This window comes from Neolamprologus brichardi, chromosome 9 (genome assembly GCF_056152115.1).
Source record: "Neolamprologus brichardi isolate AB-2024 chromosome 9, ASM5615211v1, whole genome shotgun sequence".
Taxonomy (NCBI): Eukaryota; Metazoa; Chordata; class Actinopteri; order Cichliformes; family Cichlidae; genus Neolamprologus; species Neolamprologus brichardi.
The window spans coordinates 29,003,919-29,024,613 of record NC_142112.1 but is presented as its reverse complement, the minus strand read 5'-3'; the positions used below and the strand labels follow the sequence as shown (position 1 = coordinate 29,024,613).

The following is a 20,695-nucleotide window of genomic DNA, read 5'->3' as shown; positions in this document are numbered from 1 at the left end:
ATAAGACTCCAGTAGAAATTTAATTAGAATCAGGAAAATATTCTGAATATATCAAAGGTATAGAAAGAAATGGATTATGTTCATTTTTAATTATGTTTTTATATTTTAGAGCACTTCAACTAATAACGATTGTTGTATGGAGAAATCTGCTTATGATTGCTGCTGAATCTAAAAATTCCAATGGTAATTGTTAACCATGATTAAAATGACCTGTGTAAATTTAGGAGCACATCCTGGCGTGTGTTTCTACACACATCAGCTGCATACACTTCATCTCAAGGATCTAAGCCACACACCCATCTATAGGGTTTGCAGAGAGTGGTCTAAAAAAGACAAAACATCCAGTGTCCATTCTCTGGATGAAAAATGCCTTGCTGATTTTAAAGGACAAATTGCTTCAAGCTTCCAGGAAACAACAGTAGCTCAAATAACTGCTTGTTACAATCAAGGTACAGTATGCAGATGAGCAGCTCTTATCCAGATACCACTCCTGTCAGCTAACAGCAGGAAACTAAGGCTAAATTCCCACAAGCTCAACAAAATTAGAAAGTAGAAGACTGGAAAAAAACATTCTTTGGTCTGTTGAGTCTCAATCTCTGCTGTGATGGTTGGGCCAAATGATCCCTGCTATCCAACATGAAAGCATCAACTCATCTTGCATCAACAGTTCAGGCTGTAGTTGGTGGTGTAAAGGTGTAAGAGATACTTTCTTGACTCACTTTAGGTCCTTTATACTAACTAAGCACCATTTAAGTGCCAAAGGCTACTTGAGTATGTCCATCGCTTTTTGACCACAATATACTCATCGCCTGGCTGCTTGCTGAAGGATAGTGTGTGTGTGTGACAAAGCTCGGGTTTCTTGAATATCTCATACAGTAACCAGATCTCAATCCAATAGAGCATTTTGTGATGTGGTTGAAGGGAGACATTGGCATGACAAGCAACTGTGTGATTCTCCCATGTCAATACTGACCAAAATATCTGAGGAATGTTTTCAGCACCTTTTATTGATTTAATGCCACAAAGAATTAACAAGGTTTTGAGGGCAAAAGGTTCTAACACACCATTAGGAAGGTGTACCTAATAAAGTGGCTGGTGAGAGTTTGTGCCTTTGGGATTGAAAAAAGAAAATATTTGTATCATGAACTTGTCAGCCTACTTCTTGGAAAACGTTTCCTAGTTTTTCTCAGGAATTGGCAAGGACAATGTTTTTGCTTACATATAAAATTTAAGTAAAAATATTGCAAATACTCATTTAATCACAAGCACGTACAGTTTATATTATCCCATCACAGTTTTTTATTTGATGCTGGTAAAAATCTGTATGTCAAAATGAGAGCGATAAAAGCTAGATCCCTTCAGAAAAAAAGAAGCTTAGAGGAGAGAGCGAGTGAGACAGTCAGTGACAGAGACAGATTGTTTCTTGTGTGCTTGCATAGAAATGGATGGAGTTAAATTGGTTGCTACCTTGCCCATCTGCCATAACAGCTGGTGATGCTCTAATATAAAAGGGAGCAAGAAAAAAACATAGGCGAGCCCAAAGGCAGTCGTTCTCATTTCTCTGAGAACTAATTTGCTGTTTACATTCGCAGTATCGCAGTTTAAGCTGATTCATTGGTTAGATTCACCAAAAGCATCTCCCATGCTGTATGTTACTGTCTAGATTTGTTACTTTTTGTTTTGTTGCATGTTCATTACATTCATTCCCCCTTCATGAATGTGACCTAAAATAAACCTAAAATCTGGCAGGCTAATCATTTTGAACTCTTCTCATTGTTTAACACAGTCAGGGTGAGCCTTATCTGCGGATGCTGTCCTGGGGTCCTGAATCGGAGCTTACATGGGAGAAGTGGCTTGGCAGTAGATGAGATAGACAGCTAAATAATCAGCCTGCAAGACCTGGCAGTGGAATGTAATTACTGAATGAATGGACAAAGCATCTGTCTTTCTGGAGGCTTCTGGTGAGATCTCTGAGGATGGGAAGGGAGGCAGCATTGTGGGGAGGAGCAAAGTAAGATTGAGGATAATGTGATGGGAAAGGTGAGGAAACGAAGGGCAAAAGAGGTGCAGGGGACCTCCGAGGGCATGTCCTATCACATGCTGTAGTCTCATCATCTGTCTTGTTTTAGCTGTACAAGAACAAGCTGCACACAGTTTGGGCGGCACTCGTAAAAAGCTAAGTCATGTAGCTTATAATTTTACAAGATAGCAAAAAGTCATACGTCAATATTTTTATCTTGAAGAAAAAAAGAGAAAGAAATTTGCTCGCTATTGATTTGCATGCCAGCCTTTTGAATTTAGCATCACACCAGGTAATGGTGAAAGATTTGTCACTCAAAAATATTTTATATTTTATTTCTTGAAACAATGGGTATTTAATTTCACACCAACGCAAACAAGCCAGCTTTTCATTTCTTCAACTGTTGTCATGTTTGATGGCTAAAATGAGTGTAACTAGTTAGAGGTATCTTGATCTTTAGCTCCAGGAGCGTAAATTATTAAAGTTTCCAGGTGATTTGTTTCAAAAAATGATCTTAAAAAGTCAAATATTCATATTATATCATTATACAACCCTTAAAGAGACAGGCTGCATGCCATATGCAAACATGTCTTAAGCAAAAGGTTAGCATCCTCATCTGCTGACGCTACAAATGGAAAAAATTTTGTACCACAGCTTAGAAAATCACGTGGCGATGTGCTTTTTGACACTATTGCTACCTTTACAAGGCAAAAGATTCACTAATGATGACTAATGAGGGGATTTCAAAATAAAACTCTATACAATGTAGCAAATGTAGTTTGGGATTTAAATAGTATAACCTTGTGGTTTCTGCCCAGTCTTGTACAGAATGTAAATAATACCTGAAAGCTCTAGAAAAGACTGGGTTACTGCTGCACGTGAGCTACAGCTCCATTATGGCATACTAACACTTGCAGCATTTCCTTTATACAACACTTTTTTAGTATCTTAATGAGGGTTAAGCAATATTGAACATACCCTCTCTGAATAAAAGAAGTAAAACGTACTCCCTTTGTAGAGCCTCATTTACACTGCTTAAATGTGGCAATGCCGACTGAATCCTGTATCCAAGTAGAGGAGTTGTAAAAGACGTCACTGGGTGGAATTATTAAGGGGGAAACTATTAATAATATATATATATATATTTTAAAATCAGGTTGTAAATGTTTTTTATTCTTTTAATTGGAAGATTTTAACCTCAATTATCCACTAAAGAAATCACAGCTTATGCACCTTTTGTGTTGTCTTCATTGTTCCGAGGCTTGGACAAAAACATTCCTCGCGTCTTAATCATTGAATTTGGGGTTTTTTCAGTTTCATTGCCACAGTTGTGTAAAATCAAGCACATGATCTGTGACATGATGATTGTGAAAGAATTCCCAACAAGTCAGCTGAAAAAAATGTCTTCCCTTCTAGACATGCCACCGTAAACTGTAAGTGAACTTGAAACTGAAACTGAAAGTACTCTTGCAAAATGGAAGTGTTTAGTAACCACAGCAAGTCAGCCGCAAAGTGTCAGACCCTGTAAAGTTATACAGTGGAGTCGCCGAGTGCTGAGGCACGTGGTGCATAACACTCGCCAATCCTCTCCTGACTCAATAACTGCAGAGCTCCGAAACTCCTCTGGCATTAACATCAACACAAAAGCTGTGCACTGGGAGATCACCCATGGGTCTCCATGGCTGGCCAGCTGCTGTAGGTGTAATGTGTAGGTGGACCAATATTTTTGTCCACCGCGTCATGCACTCCGCACTCCCTGTTTGTAGGAGCAGATTGGAGAACGATTCCCTGCAATCCTCGTGTTTATGGCTGCCATGAATGCTGTTTCACTCAGGACTATAAAAAGAATTAGAATAGAGTGCAATTATATTGTTGCTTCTGAATTAAATAAAAGTGCCATAACAAAACAAATAAGACTGCCGAATGGAACTGTTCAGACCAGGGTGGATATTTGTTTTGTGTGTTTCTGAAAAAGCCACGCACTCTGCAGCCGGTTATGAACTCTCCAAAGTGGTTTGCTTTGTACTAGAAAGGTGAATGAGTGTTCCACTTTCATCTAACGCTATTCAGCTCTACAGCGCTGAATAGTCTTCCTGAGATACTTCCAAAATCCTTACAGACAAGTCATCTCGACAAATACACATTCAGACCCATAAACCATGAAAAATAATAACAGTTCAGGCGCAAGCTGCACAGTGAAATTTCTCAGTCTGTCGGCCTGTTTCTATAAGTCTGGTCTCATGATGATGATTTTCTGAAGGGTTATTTCTATCCCTGCTATTGCTCCACAGATTTCCATATTGCTTTCAATCTCTGAGCCTATAATTAATTGGAAAGTGAAATTGCTTTTCGAAATGTTTCAACTTGCATTGACTGACCTAATTAGTTCAATGATTACACTCACCAGGAAGAGATCCCTGCCTAAATGATGGGGCTAATTTGAATGAATATTTTAAGCCCATTTCTGCAATTAATGTAATCTACATATGTAATGTGTCTGTTTGATTACTTAATTATGTTTGTATTCCCTGACGATGTCACTGACAGGTGTCTTTAGAGTATAGCAAAAATAATGCAAAATCCAGATGTCCCACTTCATTCATCTAGTTTGTCTTGCAGGAGCTGCTACTACCTGCATTACAGAGCTGTCGAGTTCCTGTGGCTTGCAACAACTTTACATCTACCCCCGACAAATTTATTCACTGTCATCTGCAGACTCGCTGGAGAATGACAGAAATTGATTTTCCTTGCAGTTAGCTCCCCATGGGTCTAAAAAGATGGGGGGAAAAAAGGATAAAATAATACACAGAACGTCTTTCTTCTAGTTTAGCCATCTGGTCACAAAACATTTTGGAAAGCCGCTCTGTCAGTTTTGGAGTAAAACTGAAAGATAGTGCAGAAGGCATTTTAGTCTTCAGCTAATATTGTGACTTCCTAATAATCATGTCATGTAACATCCAGTAAGAAAATATCTGACTTGCCGGTTCACTGGATTTGTTTTGGGAGAAAGGTTTGACTTGAAATGATCTGAAAGATTTTAGTTGAATTACAAGCAGGCTATGTTCAACACCACTTTGCAAGAAGCAATCCCGCTTCCACAGGGACTCTAAAATTAAGAGTTATCTCTGTGGGGTAACAACATTTACTTCTTATTTTTCTTTTTGCATTAAATAGAAAAAGGATTGATGCCGCTGATGTTTGTCTGTCACATACACTTCGCTTAGCTTAGCACAAAATCACAACACCCAGGGGATAAAGTGGAATTTGGCTACTTGAGTACACTGAGATTGGGTGCAGTGCAGGGAAATGACTCTCTTAGAAATAAGTCACAAAATAAATTGATGTCCCATTTTTTTTATGGACAGGCTTTGACCAGATGCTGCTGCTCTAGAGGTTTACTGCTCTTCAGTCAGATTGTTGTATGTTATATGAACTATTACTACTATAAAGGTAGAATTTGGTAAGTCAGACTAAAGAGCATCATCAGTTTAGATCCAAATTGATGACTGGCAAACTCCTCCTAGAAGCAAGACCTGCCTTAGAGAAAGTCCTCTTAAATGTCTCCAGGTATTTATTTAGACAGTTATTTTTAAATAACAATTACCTTTGACACCAATGGTAAACAGGACATAAAGAAGGTAAAGAAAAAAAAAATCTAAAATCATCATGTGTAAAAAAATGCTACTTTGCCCCCTAAAAAAGTATTTTAGCAAATCTTTTGGTCATACGTTTACTAGCATCTATACAGGTTGCAGAATTATCAAACAGTCAGCATGGACACCACAGAGCTATCATACTACGTTTCACCAGTGCAACACAATGCAGCACTGTAGATTGTACCATAATACTGCTACTCAGCTCAGCATGAATTTGCATACTAGTATAATATTCCGACAAAAAATATAATTCAATTTGTTGTGAAAGACACAATTCACAAATAACCAAATAACTTCAGCAAAATATTACATGCAGATCCAGAATCTGATATTTTAATAATAAAGTAACATTTATTTGGATATGTAAGTTTTTCCCCTCTAGCTAATGTCACTTGCCGAGTAGTCATTATCTTTGAAAATAATCTCTCATTTTCCTTTAATGTTCTGTCTATTTTAGATCGTTCACACATTTTTTCCCCCCTTAGGAAATACAGTGACTGGACACTTAGCTAGCAGACAGACTATAATCCAAACTGCACAGATGCAGTTTTGTGTGTCGAGTTTGAAATTATCTGCCATTCACAGAAATGGTAACTTTGTTTATGCTTACTGTAGCGGTAGGTAGTGAAGTACAACATGGCAACTTTTCTGACGTCTGCACATGTGGACAGGACCAGGGGTGATACTCATTTCTCTGTGGCCTAACCTGGAAGCAAAGCCAGGCTGCTTGATAAAATTATGTATTAAAATTTGGATTAGGTTTAATTACTGAGCAACTGAAAGCTTCTGGAACTCCCACTCATTTTAACCCCTGAATAAACACAAGTTAGCCCAGCTAAAAACACCCAGTAAACCCCTAGTTCTCAAACAATATAATTAGTTAGTGCTTTAGAGTGACTCTTATCACCTATTTTTAGTATTTATGCTAACTATGCTAAAAAATGCTAATTGGCAGCTAGCTGACAACCATGGTCCTATATTTGATGGAGAAATGAGCCGGCATTCTGCTGAACTTCTAATCTTAATCTAAAATAGCAAAGTCTGCATCCCATACTTCAAGTGTATTTCAGAAGATGATAAGCTATCCATTTAAATGATCAGTATTCCCACAGTACAACCATGCTAAAAGATAGGGCTGCATTACAAACTAAGAAAAGCAGCCTGCTGTTTGAGGGCCCGAGACCCTAACCCATTTTTCAACAGCAAGCATCTGCATTGCTCGCTGCTTCTGTTGTGGCAGCGAGCCACTTGTCACGCACACGCTGTTTTCTTTTTTGTATACTTCTACATTCTATTTGTTACTAGCTTAGAACAGCCAGTATACAGTCAAACAGTTTACCTATTTTCAATTTGTGATAGGCGGAGAGAGAAAAGAAAGCCAGAGGAGTAAGGACAGTACATTATATTATTCTGGCTTGTTTTTACTCTCTGTTATCACCTTTTACCTGTGCTCGACTGGCCATCTGGCATACTGGAACTCCCCCGGTGGGCCTAACGTGACTTTTCGGGCCAACACAGCTGTCAACAAAAACGTCAGAGTGCCAAAATGGATAAGACTAGGGAGGTGCTGGCAGTGGTGCTGTACACAGTTAGAAGGACAGAGAAACGGAGAACTTAGAGGGGGTTAAGTAAAGCAGAAGGTAATGGGCTGTCTGCCTGGATCAACAACACCTGTATGTCAGGAGAGATGAGACTAGGATGATTAGCAGGGTGATACTTGTCTGGAGTGTCAGAAAATTTAAGATAAAACTCTATTGGTGAACAAAGTGGCTGGTTTTTGCAAAGTTGTGTTAATTACATAACAGTACAACCAAATATGCACTCTCTCCACAACTTCAATTTGGCTAGCTTGCCACTTTTGCAAATAAGTAGTTTTCTGGTCATAATGTGTTTGTTTGGATGTCAGAGTATGCTAGCTAACACACTGTGCAAAGTGGCTAAGACAATTAGTAAGCACTTGCTAGTGTAAAAAGGATGCCACAATTTTGTTAACCACCATTTATCAGCATTAGCAGTGGGCCAGCTGGCAGCTTGCTGTTCCCAGTGATGTTCTGGGATATGGAAAAAAAACCTCTTAGGACGCAAGATTTTGTGTGGCAGTGATGGACATTATATGGGAGTAAAATTGAGACATTCTTGTCTTTATTTATTCACTAAACAACTATTTGTGCATTGTCTTTACATACATTGTCATGTCAGTGTGACTGTTTTGCGCCTCTCTGACATGATCGCACCACTTTTTTATGGATTTATCAAACAAGTCCCCCGCATTTTTATTTAACTTTTATGTTGACAGTTTATTCACTTTATTTTTTTTCCTGCTTTTTAAGGACTTACCCAAGCAGGAAATGTGAAACATACTGTTCTTCAACCTGAAAAGAACAATTATCTGATCAACTGTTTATTACAGACAGATCATTACTTCTTTTAAAATTCTCTCAGTACTGTACAAGTATTAGCAGAGTCACTTTCAAAAAACGTTTCCTTTATCTAAATCTTAGTCTTCTCTTATTCAATACACACCTTTAGTGCTTTTAAAGGGTAGCCTGGACGGCATGCAAATTCAGGGGAGCACAAACATGGGTGGCATGTTATCGATTGTGGTGGGCTGGTACAGGGCAAAATGCCAGGGGCGATGGGGTCTGTCAGACAAGCCCTGACAGACCTGGTGTTATAGAGAATTTAAATGTTGTACAGGCCCTCACAAGTGGGGTTTTCTGGCCGTGCTTATGAACAAAAAAGGAAACTTTTCTGTAGTTTATGACAGTTATTCTGAATTTAGTGCTGGTAGCCCTGCATCCAGGGCACCAAACCAAGAAAATACACTTGCCCAACAAAAAATTAAAAATAAATAGATCTTAAAATCCCTCTGATTTCTTTATTATCTGTTATTCAGACAACATCAACATCAACTTTGATTAAAACAATTTTTGAATGACTTAAACCTTGTCCACTAGAGACTGCTAGAGTCCGCTCAGGTCACAGCAATGTAAATTTAATAGTAGTCCACATACCTGCCTGTCTTTTTTGACTGCATGGACCAGTCTGCAAAGAATTTATATCACAATGCACCAACTACACATGCGGCCAAGGTAGCAGACTTCAAAAAACTATAACAAGAATGACTATTCTCTTATCCTGTCTTCAGCTGTCCATGTCTGTATTCACAAGAGTATAATCAAGGCATTATTTTTAAAGCATCTTGCTGATTAGGGATGGGTGATGTGTCACAAGTAGACTTTGCTTTAAAAGTTGAGAAGCACTGGCTTACAGGACACGCAAATGCACTTTAAAGTCTCTTGATGGGGCTTTAAATGTTCTCTTTTGGTTTTTCCACATTGCTATATGCTATTGTTTCCTGTGCAGCAAAACACTAACTGGGCAGCAAATGGGACGTAAATATAATCCAGACAATCGTGTTACTCTTACGAAACAACGGAATTTGTAAGTAAGCACATTTATATCCACTAATAATGCCAGAGCAGGCTATTCAACTGAAGATTTCATTTACCTTTCCATCAAGACAAATATCCAAACCACATCTTTGCACACTGATGGGTGTAGGCGCAGGGTGTATATTAGAGAAAATGGATGGAAAAGGAAGTAATGGCTATAATAACTGCTGTTATTGCAGAGAACATACAGCAATGTGCTTCTTGATTTCCTCTGATGTCAAAACCTGGGGGGAAAATCAATATGAAGAATGAAGCCTTATTTACACACGCCACCTGATAGACTGTGGCTCGCTGCAAGATGTCAACAGGCCATTAATGTTTCAGGAGATGATTGCTTTTTTTGTTTTTGTGGCTAAGTGGGGAATTAAATGACAGCAGTTCTATTTTTAATCATAAACCCATCAGTGAATAGGGCAACATTTAGGAAGACAGATGTGTTTGTGGTTTTTTTTTTGTTATTTTTTTAGTTAACCTCAATCCGAAGAGGATGCAGTTGTGTTCAGGATGCATATTTGCAGGGACATGTGCGCGCACGCAGCCGGTCACAGAGCTGGGATTATCACTCATGGGCGAGGCTCACTATGACAGCTATTCTTTGCAATGAGACCAAGCTGATTTCTGCATTTCTTCCCTTTTTCTTCTCCTAGTTAGTCAAAGTTCTGCATAACTTAACATCATTTAAATAACAATGTGAGTGCTTACGTGTAAAAAGCCCCAAGTCTGTCCATGTGTTGTCGTCAGTTAAGAATTATCTGTCAGCCTGAATCAGACTTTGAATGTGGAGCAATCATACATTTTCACCATCACCAGCAGTCCCCCCTGATACCTCTGACTGAACCGTTTGTTGAGAGAAACATAAAAGGTTTGCTCGGTGGACATGTTTTTGCCCTCAGGGGTACACAAACTCAATAGCTAGCTAGCTAGCTAGCCATCTCTTCTTGAGTGCACCTGTGCTTTCCTAGTGGCACACACTGAAAATTGAGGTCATGATCCCCACGACTGTGTGAGTCAAGATGCCTCTATGTTGGAATATCTCTCTTTCTTTTCTCTTTTTCAGTTTATATCTCCTTGAAAATATCTATCTGGAATTTCCGTGTACATTCTTTCTCTTATAGAGGGCATACACACATTTGTGCACACATACATTTGAAGGGTAAACCGTACATGAGCATTTGCAACCCATTTTTCAAAACTGACTTTCATCTCTTGTGTAGATCTGCATTATTGCCTCGCTTAAAAATTATCTAGCCTTAAATTTATATTTCTAAATTGAAAATCTTGAACTACATATGATGGTTGTGGAGTCTATTAGCAACTTATGTAAACACATGCATTGTTCATTATTGTCTGCAAAAAACACAAATGAGTATATTAGAATATATAAGCCAATAATTTGATAAACATTAAAAAAAATTAAATGGTTTGAGTGAATGAGCTGTGCTACGCCCTATGCAAGAGTTTTGAATGTATCTGACCAAATTTAAAAAACAAGCTGCAAAAGCAAAGATGAAGATTTGTTGTCAGAGCAACAAATCACAGAAAAAGTAGAATCACTTTATGATCATTTTATTTTTCTCTACCCTTTAGTGCCTGTTGTATAAAGTGATCACAGTTTTTCGCTGTCTACTCTAAATTTGGATATAAACTTCAAAGATTTGAAACCTCTGACTCCTGTTTGGAACTCCCTCCCTCCCTTGTCAATGTGCCCTGAGGCATGCGAAAAGGCCCCCAGTGCCTCGAAACATAAGATGAAGACATCCAAAATGAAAGAAATGCAGAATGCTTTGAGTTATTTGTGGTTGTTTTTTTTCCTGTTAATTTGTCTGTCTTTGTAGTGGTTTTGCGTCTCCGTGGTCAATTTGTGTCTTTTTGTTATAATTCTGTTCCTTTTTGGTTGTTTTGTGTCTCTTTGAGGTTGGTTTGCATTTTCTTTCTGTCTTTTTGGATTATTTATGGTTGATTTATGCCTCTTTGCAGTTATTTGCGATTATTTTTTGTCCATTTTCAGTCTCTTTAAAGTTATTTGATTGACATCCCAAGAAAAATTCCTTCAAACCAACACTTTAGCCCCAGGAGAGCTCTGACCGCTTGCCCCTAGGGATTGTGCTCTGAAGGCCTGTTCACCAATTTATCCATGCATACGTTATATTTTTTGTTGTCTCTCTCTGCTCTTCTTTTCTCTCTTCACTTTCTGCTTACCCCAATTGGTCCCTGAGATCCCCACTCCTGGAGATTTCTTCTTTGTAAGAGGGAGATTTTTCACTCTCCTATTTCCAGCTATTCTACTATTATTGCACTGTTATGGTAAAATCTTTCCCTTACAATTGAAAGTTCCCAGAGATGACAACAGTGAATTGATTAATTCAATTAGATCAATTAAAAAAAAGAAAACGTTTCATGCAGACCTTATCAAAATAATGACAGTGTAGGTACGGCACAGTGCAACGTATCATGTATGTCGACACTGTTGTGTTTAGCCAATACATCCGCGACTGGTCACAAGCAGGTGAGAGACAGCTGAGGCCAGCAGGACAACAGCGAGAACAGCTGATCCCTGCAGAACCAGCTCTGAGCTGACCCAGATGAGGACTCTCCACTGTAATCGGAGTCCCTGAGGTAATCTAGGCAAGACATTATCTGCATCGTTGCTTCTCTGCAGCATCTGGAGGGCTCTGCCACCTGCTTTGGAAGGGTTCATACCACTCCTCTGCCTCTTTTTTTTTTTTGTTGCTTTTCATTTGTTTATTTTTCTGTCACACACTCAGCATCAAAGAGCACACAGTCACTTAGACATGCCAGAACTCATGGATCAAGTTGTCAACTTTATAACCTCGTCTCTTAACTGAAACAGCTTTTCCAAGATTCACTCTTACCAGTAAACTATGCAGTTCTTTGAATTCATCGCCGTGGGCAATGCTCCACTGCTTATACAGTAGGAAAAAAAAGTTCTTCCCAATTAGATGTTTCCCATGCATAATGTTCCTACGCTTAATATTTTCATGCCCAGGTCATCTTTAGATTGCAAGAAAGCACTTGCTTTTGCATCCTAATGATAAATCAATTAGTTCAGCCTTAGATGTTGCCTATGGCAACTCAAGTCTTTGAATTTCACTATGCATTTTGATTTTAACTTCTATAAATTGACCTGGGAGCCCTTAGTCTCTGGTATTTTTGTGTTTATCTTTTTATTGCTGCTTTTAATATTTTATAGTGGCATTTTGGGAGAGTCTTATGTTTATTTAATCTGCAGTGTTTTCTGCTTTTTTTAATGTTTCAGAGAGGTAAAGAAAATACTTCATCTTCGTAGGACAGAGAAACGTTGAGCGCTTTTCTAAATATTTGATCAGCTTGTCTTTTCCTGTGCCACTGTTCTAGTTTGCTACTACTCAACTTAATGTGGATTGGCTAGCCCGATCAGGGGAAGCAGGTTATCAGGAGGGCTGAAGAGAAGAATTTCTGCATAATGAAAGTATAATAAATGCACACAAGCAAGAAATAGAAGCTAAAATCTTGCTCCTCTTAAACTGCCTGCTCTTAAAAGGACCAAAAAATAGGTAAAACTTTATGCATCAGTTTCCTTCTCCTGCTCTTTCTTTACAAATGTATGTCTAAATTTGTGTATGTGCAGATTGAGGTCATGTGTATTGTTCTTTTTTTTGCGTGTCCTGCCAAAATATTCCAGCCACATTTCCATAATTCTATATGTATCCAAACTGAGATCTTCCGTTATTTCCAGAAAAGATGTGCAAAGCACAGACTAATCATCTTTGGCTCGGTCATCCTTCTGCCTGAGGGTTAAATTTTAATGATGATGTTTGGCACACTGATGTGAAAAACATGTATTTAAATGCCAAAAAGTTAAGTGTGATGTAACAGGCTTATGTATCTACAATGAGACCAACAATTTTCTGAAATTACAGTTTAATTAGGAGGGGGTTGGGGAGAAGATGCTGCTGCAGGAAGCTCTGTGACATTTTCGTCTAAAGACATAATACTTATGTATATTAGAAGCGACAGTGCTTCATCCATATCTAATTTAAACCCTAATTTTGTATGTTTTGCTCCTACGTCATACTCCTGCCGAATGGAATTTAACACAAACTAATTAGAAAATTGTACTGAATTTTTAAGCTTGACCTCATGTGACCTGGAAGCTATCATGTAGGCTGGCTCAATAACTGGACAGCGCTGGGAAAGCAGTATAAACTGTACTTTCCTCATGAGCGGATCTTCCAAACACTGACCTTTACACCATCTTAGCTCCATGTCCTTTTGTAAGGTTAGTCCTAATCCCACAGCTCTAAACTTATTTCCTCCCTAAAAATAGAAAAAGCAATTCAATTCGCTTTACAAATTCGAAACACATCCCAAGTCTCAGTCTATGTCTAGTTTCGTGTATTTAATCAAAGGAAGAAAATATCACTGTTTTGCAACTGATCCCATTGTCTTCAAAAGCATCAAGTTAAAAGAGCGCACGCCCTCAAGACCGAATGTCAGTTACATGTAACTAAAACAAAACTTTGCTTTCATGCAAAATTTTAAAGTTACAATCAGGTCTCAGCACGTCGGCGCAGAAGTCTGATTTCAGTGATGCACAGTAACTCAGATGGTTCCCATAATAGACACTGGAAAGTCATTCAGCCTGACCCTATTCTTCAGATATGGGTTTAATTGCCCAGAATATGAAGTGCAAGATCCCCTCACTTATCAAATTAACAGCTCAGAAAAGGACAGTAAAGTACTTAACAGTAGTCTCAGTAGAATGAGTCATGGCAAAGGTAAGCTGTTTATCTGTTAAAAGGAGGGGAGAAGGAAGTGAATGCCTCATTGAGAGAAATAAAACACATCGTAAAACACTCTTTTTACTTTGGTACTTCATGTTATGTTGATATGGTTGACTGCCAAAATGCAGATGAAAGACGCTTTGAGTTTATAATAATATGGATGCACTTCTGCGAGTTGCCTTTACAGCTATGCGATTATTTAAAAAAATCGAACTTGTGACTTGCACAAGTTTGCCTTGCAGACATTTTTTCTTTCAGGTAACATAAAAACTGGCCCTTCTTCTTTGTGGTAAAGCCTAAGAAGAATCAAGGTATTGCTCACACTTAATCACGCTGTCAAAATAACATTACACTAATGTGGTAAGGAGTGGTGCTCTTTGCCGTATGCTTATTAGTCAAGAAGGAGAAACGGGATTTTTTGTATCTACTTGAATGGAGCAAATCATTATTTATTGTTATAGTACAATAATTATCAGAAAGACAATAACCATTTCTGTCAGGCTCATTTTCTAGATTGATTTATAAAGATGGAAAACAGCAACCAAACTCTTTCCTATGTGAGTAATGACATGTGGAAATCCAATTAAAACAATGCAGAGATTAATTGAGAGCTTCACTGACTGGCAAAAAAAAAATGTTAAGATGAGAGCAAAATTCAGACCAGCTTTGCAGCTGCCATATTTTCAGACAGTGGCAAGTCATACTATACGAGTGCCTTTATGGTTAAAAAAAACATAATTTAAGTAAAGAGCTACTGCTGCTTCTTGAAAATGATAAAACTTGTTTCGTGGTCCCCTTTCAACACTTTAAAGGGGAAAACATAAAACGTCTCAGTCTGCTCAGGTTTTGTCCTCCTTTAATGTTGCTTATTATTTCTTCTATTGAAAGATGATACTAAAGCAACATATATCTGCACACACACCACCACCACCACCACCACCAAACCTGCATTCACTTTCATGCATCCCCTAGTTAAGCACATGCTTAGTGCACATAGCTGACTCTTGCGTGATGTTTTATTCATGGTAGCAGAGATATAACCACACACGAGCTATCATACTTCTCTGTGAGACTCCTGTGCGGTTCTGGCTTGGCCCAGATAACAGAAAACCTGCCTGGAGCGCAGACACAACACTGCAGGACGTAATAGAAACTATCATAATGCTTAGCAGGAGAGATGTCTGTGGAGCTCACACTCTGGCGGTGTGGCAGAAACAACTCTCAACTCAGGGCGCGAAGACATGTTGATGTCTTGTGATGTTGTGGTTTGAGGTTTGAAAGCCAACAGATGAATTGATTTTGAGGGAGTGGCCTGATTAAAACCTTTGTGCACCGAAGATAACGAAGACAATTTCTTTGGAACGTTTACAAAAGACAGCTATTTTATGCAGCTAAAAATGGACTTGTGTGTAATTCTGCATAGATAAACTGGAGGACAGTGTGACACCTTGAAGAAGTTACTGAAAATATTATCTAGACACATGTGAAATGCCCTGGCTTCAGGCTAAAATACAGGCCTTGAAAATTAAAGTCATTCTTTCACCTAATTACTCGGTGTAAGAGTTTAATGTGTTCATGGCTTAAATGAGTTCAGTGACTTTTAGAAATTTTTGAAGGAAAATGTAATTAAATCATGGCTGCAGTGCAAGAACTGACGGTACACTGATTACTTGTATCTGAATCTAATAGTTGGATTCAATTGTAATTCTTCTTTTTCAGTCACTGACAGACTCTGTGGCAAATTCACACCTACTCCAACACCATAGCCTATAATATATTTACTATGTGTCTACAAGCAAACACTTACTCTCTTCCTAGACTCTTAAAGCCGTTTCTAAATTGGCTCACAAATTGGACCCCATTAAAATCTCCTCATGCTCTTTATCTACATCTCCTTTATGGTCTGCATAGATCTAACTGAAGGCAGAGAAATCAATACTTAATAACAGCCTTTCAATTCTCTGCAACATGTTTCATCTTAATTGCTCCAGTCAGTTTGCCTTATTAACAATCCTAGTTTACCAACTGCGTTTTTCATCCAGTAGTTATTAATGTTTCATTTCACCACATTAAATTATTTGGATTCTGATCAACTATGCAAGCCTGTTTAATGACACCGGGACTTAACAGTCTACACTCAGACTTAATGGTCCACTCCCCTGTGTTTTATTGGCCTGCAGTATTATGCCGACGAAACCTCTGTTCTGTTAAACTGAACACATATGAGTTAAATGGAGCAAACTGATGAGATCTGATGCACAAGCTTGACTCCTTTCTTTAAAAATGGAAACTCCAAAGGCAGAAATGATTTAGATCAGCCCGGGAAAAAGTGAAGAGTAAGTCAAGTAGAGATGGTGGATTTCTGCTGAGTACCATGACTTTTTGGCTATGAACCCACACACACACAAACACACGCACACACACAGAGCAAATAATTCGAGTAACTGATTGCAAGCCTTGCTCTTTTCTAAGACTCCATGATATCTGTTTTCGCTTTTATTTTTGCATTTCCTGCAGCACTAATAATCTGAGGTTAAACTGCCTCTTGAAAGGATTATTTCACTCTAAGTCCTCTTTTAGTTCATTTCCTGCTAAATCAGATTAGAAAAAAAAAGTATTTATGCATCCAGGCCCACAAAAAGCGGATTGAGTTTGTAAAGGACTAAGAGGGGCACTTAAGTGTGGGAAGATATTTGCCCATGACATACTGCAATGGAAAATGTAACCTAATTATTTCCCTCAAGTTGGTAGCCAGCTGCAGTTTAAAGAAGCGTCTGCTGCAGTAAAGGAATTTTGTTATTTCCGCTCCTCCAAATCGATATATGAATAGACTTTCGATACTTGCATTTATTGCAGTGTATCCGTCCTTGGCTGTATCTACTTACATTTAGTCTTCAGCTTGAACGGCGTCAAGATTGTTGAACTCACGACAAAGAAAACACTGTTCGAACGAACTGCGTGTGATTTCCAATCCGTGTTCTTGAATTATTGACCACGACATTAGATTTTTTTTTGTATTTTATTTTATGAAGCATTAGGCACAGATCGATCACAGCAGGTAACCTTCAGGTAACATTGATGAAGAATGCCTTTTCTAATCAACAATTTGAGCAGCCCTTACAAAATAACACGTCAGCCACAGGTGCATATTTCTGTCACCTCATTCTTTATTGTAAATACAGAAGCGTGTCACTCATCCGCTCACGTTATATACCTGCAAGAGGGAAAATGTCTGTTCATCCTCGTTGAAAACAAGAACGCATTGAACTCCCCCAAGAATCAAAACTCCCCTCGTCCACCCAGCATCATCTAGTCAAAAAAAATAACATCCAAAAAATACTTGACACTGCCACCAGCAAAAGTATAATGAAATCGGAAAAAGAGAGGAACACAAAAAACCAAAAACAAAAACCACAAACCTGTGAGCTCAGCTGCAAGAAAAGTAGCACGTTAAAATGTCATCGGGCTTTAAAAATGATTCCCCCTCTTTTTTTCCATAAAGAAAAGAGGAGCAAAGTAAAAGCAAGGATCGGATCGGTGGTGATTTCACCGAGACATCAAAATCACAAAACTCGAAGGCAACAAACAACACTGCAAAATGCAAACCAAAGCATAGCAACAGCAAAAGTCGACAGAAACAAAAAAGAAAAAAAAAGAGAAAAAAATTAAAAATGTTTCAAAACCACCAATAAATGTTCGAAAAATCTCAATACTGACAAAACCTGCTTGGTTTCGACCCTCGAAACAAAACTGCAAGCAAGTAAAGGCTTTCTCAATCCCGATAACGCACCCGTTTACCCTCTTGGCACTCTCGATCAGAATAACTGCATGCTAAAAACTTGAAGCCTGGATGTGGAAAAACGCTCAAAACCACCATGTCAATGCTCAATTCAACCATCAGCAAAAGGAGGAAAAATAACAAAAAAAGGGGGGGCAATTAAAAAGACAAAAAATGCTTACAAAAAAGCCATTGGAAATGTACTCACCGAGCGGGAGTAAAATGTTGCAATAAAAATGTGATATGGCTCAAAATACAGTATGGCGGTGCTAGCCGAAATGCTGTGCCTTTTCTCTAGATCTCTGCCTCCAGTTCTGTCATGTGACTGATTCAGCCCCGACTTCCAGCAATGAGAGACCAGTGTTGAACAGCTGATGCTGAATGCTCTCCTAACGGCTCGACTCTCTCCAAAAGTAAAAAGAGGTAGTCCTTATCATCCCACAGTTATGACTGAGCAGCTTGTCTGTTTTTCTTTCGGTTTCTTTTTTTCTGCTTTTTGTCCTTCTGTTTTAAAGATGCAGAGCTCACGCGGTGTCAGCGCCACGTCACGATCCAGGCATGCTTTCATTTCATTCAGTGCAAGCACTGGCTGGGATAAAGAGCACGGTTTTTCTTACTGGGGGAGAATGAACAGGGGTGTGTGTTATTACAGCGAGGGGGGTGGGGGTCAACGTAAAGCTGCATCGCAATAGCATGCAGCCCTGTTCTCGGTGCTTAAACTGTGAAAGTGCAGCACACCGAACAACACACCGTTAACGGGAAACCAGCGCTGACCATGGTGCTGAAATTGGCGACTGTAGAGCAGATGTGTCCCTGGTGCTCAGGACAATGTAATACACCTGGGACCGGCAAACAAAAATAATGCATTATACTTGAACTGTAATATCACCAAGACCTGTCCACGGTGCTGGAACTTTGAGTGTTGTAGATATTAAGCCAATTTAAAGCATTTATTATCTTCAGCTGTGCACTACTATAGATAAATAGATGTTTCTACGTTTTGGAGAATTGGGGTAAAAGACGTGTGAACAAGATTTCTTTTTCTTTATTATAGCAAGTATAATTTATCATGCATGCAACTAAAGTATAGTATGGCACAGAGCCTCAACTGTGCATTCAGTATTGCACACCCCTGGTTGTGTGATTGAAAATAAGAAAGGGAACACATCTTGGACAAAGAAATGATAGAAGAGCCTTTTTCCAAGCCGTGTGTGTGTGTGTTTGTGTGTTTGTGTTGCTGAAACTGAAGCACAAAAGAAATACTGAAGCAAAACAATGGTGTTTGTACTCGTTCCAATGATTTTGTCATCTTATACATTATGTAGCCTAAAGCCTGGTTTAGACTGCCTATGCTCGTGAACTGTGACTAAGACAACTGTCAAACACACAATACCATCACCAACCATATTAAAAAAATAAAGCAGGTCTTTGTTACAGAGTATGGATTGTATACTGCTGTTTTAGCTCAGCACAGCAGTTTTACCACACTCCCTATATAGAGTAAGAAATTCTTGGATAGACACAGTGTATGATGGAAAGTCTTCTAAACAGAGTACATGATTTGTGGCTATGGTCTCAATTATACGCAGCCATGTTGCTGGTGCTGAAAGCAAGTACATACTGAGGAAAAAAAAAACCTGTCTGCTGCACCGAAACGGAAACTGAAATTCATTGTTGGTTTTTAATTTTAAATGAAACAGAATTTGAACAAATCCTAATCAAATCCATTATCTCGCATCATTTTTAAAAATGTATATATTTTCTTGGATAGTCAACTGGAGAGTGAAGCATTGCACATGTAGAATAATATAACTGATGTTTGGAGAAAAAACTAAATAGTAAACAGCAAATGGTGAACAATTGTTGCCATGTATTTCTTCCCCTACCACAGATCATTTCAGACACAAATGATGGCTTCTGAGTGACTACAGGGTATATATAGACTGAGTGAATGAATGAGTGATATTAGATTCAGCAGTGTCCTTAATATAATTCATCTCCGTCTATGGTCCTAAAGCGGTACATTAAGATGAATGGGTTTTGAAATTATACTCTTTTAATGTCTCTAAGCCCTGTCCATGGTCCTGAAACTGAGTGAGTATAGCATATTTGGGGCAAACAACTGTATAAAGACTGTACATGGAGCCGAAACTGGGTTGCCTTCATCGTGTAGTTGATGTCTGTAGTACTTCCTTTTTAAGTATGATATTGAGAGAGACACTGCATGGATTAATTCTATATTTTTAGCCGTTTACTCGTGTTTTTTAAGATCAAGAAGCCAAGTAGACAAACAGGTGACTCTTAAGATTGGTTTTCATGCTATTTGGATTGATCGTACCTACATGACATCCTGCAGACACCCACTCTCTCTCTCTCTCTCTTTCTCTCATTTGTTGAATAAATACACCTGAGAAATGTAGGTTATTGCTGATTGTGCCAGACAGGAAAGTAATAATGTGTTATTGATGCATTAGTGTCTGACTGCAGTTGTCAGACGAAATTCAGTACAAGTTCATGCAACACACAGGGCTGGAGACAACTGTCACCATTCATTCATCACAACTGTGGTTGGTGCACTGTTTCCACCTTAAGCACTGTCTAATGTAATTCACTTTTCAGATAACATCCAAGCCTTTGGGAGGCACAGTGTAAAATCCTTTACAGTGTCTAAAGGTTATATTGGGTGTCTAAGAACGGTGATCAAACTTTCCTTAGAGCAAATTCTAGCACCTTTATCGCAGAGTGTTTTCACCCCTTCTTCCATTTGGCCATCAGAGCCTCTTAAGTCGTTTTGGAAGCATACTGTAAAACACTGTGTTTTTCCCCTTTTTTCTTTTTTTTTTTCTTCATTTGGTGTGATATGTCAACAGTGTCATAGCATATTGGTTGTTGGGCCTTTAAAGTAAAAGTGACGGTCAGCGTGTTGCTGTGCAGGGCATGTCACACCATAATTATCAATGCCTGGGGGTGCTCATGACCTAATTCACTGTAAACTAGGTGAT

At 38.7% G+C, this 20,695-nt stretch overlaps 1 protein-coding gene across 2 annotated transcripts in view; it reads right to left on the bottom strand.

Annotated features, from left to right (window-relative positions):
• Positions 1-18,175, bottom strand: part of ralylb (RALY RNA binding protein like b) — a 116,985-nt gene extending 98,810 nt beyond the window's left edge. The window contains exon 1 of one of the 2 annotated variants that reach the window (XM_006794959.2): positions 17,130-18,175. The gene's annotated coding sequence lies outside the window, so the exon portion shown is untranslated. The remainder of the gene's footprint in view (positions 1-17,129) is intronic. The other variant, XM_035909645.2, reaches the window with a different exon arrangement.
• Positions 18,176-20,695: the final 2,520 nt, after the last annotated feature.